Source organism: Orycteropus afer, unplaced genomic scaffold (genome assembly GCF_000298275.1).
Source record: "Orycteropus afer afer isolate SDZICR_OR568_19922 unplaced genomic scaffold, OryAfe1.0 scaffold00039, whole genome shotgun sequence".
Taxonomy (NCBI): Eukaryota; Metazoa; Chordata; class Mammalia; order Tubulidentata; family Orycteropodidae; genus Orycteropus; species Orycteropus afer.
Window position 1 is genome coordinate 2,769,162 of NW_006921626.1, and position 691 is coordinate 2,769,852.

The following is a 691-nucleotide window of genomic DNA, read 5'->3' on the forward strand; positions in this document are numbered from 1 at the left end:
GCTATTGTCAGATGGATCTTGGCTGAAAGCAAAGAATACCAAAAAGATGTTTACCTGCGCTTTATTGACCTGTGTTTTATTGTTGGTCAATGTTTGTTATTACTGATAATGCAGTAGTATTTACTTTTGTTGTCCATCTACATCTCTTATGCATCTCTCCATGTCTTCCCTTTCCTTAGTGATGGGGTGTTGATCACCTGCTTTTGGCATATTGCCTTTCCCTTCACCCAAATCAGTATGTGTCTCTAATCTAGCTAGAACCTATTGCTTCTCAGCCTTTTCTCTAAGATCAAGTGTAGTATCTGTTCTTATCATTTTAATATGGGAAGATTTTTAATCAAAGTATGTCCCTGAAGCTTCCCAGAGAAGCCTAGAGATTTTCCTACTCACAACTGAGAAGAAATTGAGAACTGTAAAATAAGTATGTCACTGAGAGAGAACATATGTGCCAGAGGGATTGAGAAAAACTGGCCATTATTCTAGGCTCCTCTAGTCCACAGGGGTGAGACCAGTCCCGGTGTCTGGAAATGGCTCTACACAAAAACAACATGACAATCAAGACCCTAATCAGTGGTTTGGTCTCTTCAAAGGTCTATATTTCTTATAGAGTTTATCAGGAACCGGTTTGTTTTATATTAAAGGAGAATATAGGATTTTTCTTTTAAAATAAATGAATCTTGGAGAGGCGGGG

At 38.4% G+C, this 691-nt stretch overlaps 1 pseudogene; it reads left to right on the top strand.

Annotated features, from left to right (window-relative positions):
• Positions 1–263: 263 nt before the first annotated feature.
• On the top strand, positions 264–360 carry LOC122149667 (annotated as a pseudogene).
• Positions 361–691: the final 331 nt, after the last annotated feature.